Below are 914 nucleotides of genomic sequence, written 5' to 3' on the forward strand. Positions count from 1 at the left end.
ATTAGTTTAAACTTCTGATATACGGTTTTCTACGCACACCACCGAAGCACACGGACAGAAAGCGGCCACCAGACAGCATGCATGTGAGTACTAAACTAAGTTCTCATTCACACACGTTTACGTAAAAAAAAACACACGAGTTACAAAAACAGCCAGTTATGTCTGTGAAGGTAAACAGCTGGGAAATAAATCGCATGTTTATTTTAGATCTATGTGACAGCATAAATATACATTAAATAAATCCTGGGACTGTAAATAGTGTTCTGTGCTCGTCTGTGCAGCCAAAGGAAGAACAGTTTGCATGTTTTGCTCAAGCTTTCGCCATGGCATTACACCGTTGTCGCTTGCGAAATCAAAATGATGGCGCCGTGGGTGGAAACCATAGACTGTAAAAAAAAACATGGACGTGACGTCACCTGTAGGTTTCTAAAGAGCGTTTTTGAAGCTCAAAGTGGGCGGAGCCGGCCGTCGCCATCTTGGCAGCGCGTCACTGCACGTCACTCCCGGATAATCGAAAATGGGCAAAGAGGCGGGAGCTGGTTGCTGAAACCACACCCACCTAGCTCAATGGTGGTGACAGCAGCGGCAATCCACCTGTCACTCGAGTGGCCATGCCCTTAATTATGCAGAACCTTAAGACTTAATATAATTTAAACGGATGAGTTATAAAAAAATTCACCCCCCTCACGGTTGTCATGAAGGGCAAAATTGGCTATATAGACCAAAATAATTTTTTGAACCAGGCTGTTAACATGTTTTTTTCTGCTGTGAAGTTGGACAGATTAAGGGGCGGTAATATTATAATGAGATTCCTTTGCCATGTCACCAAGGGAGCGAAATTAGACGCGCTGGTTTTTTTGAGACGCTTGCAGAAAAAGGCTTACCAAAACAAAGTTACTGGGTTAATCTTTTTC

Source organism: Sinocyclocheilus anshuiensis, unplaced genomic scaffold (genome assembly GCF_001515605.1).
Source record: "Sinocyclocheilus anshuiensis isolate Anshui unplaced genomic scaffold, SAMN03320099.WGS_v1.1 scaffold190, whole genome shotgun sequence".
In the NCBI taxonomy this organism is placed as follows: domain Eukaryota; kingdom Metazoa; phylum Chordata; class Actinopteri; order Cypriniformes; family Cyprinidae; genus Sinocyclocheilus; species Sinocyclocheilus anshuiensis.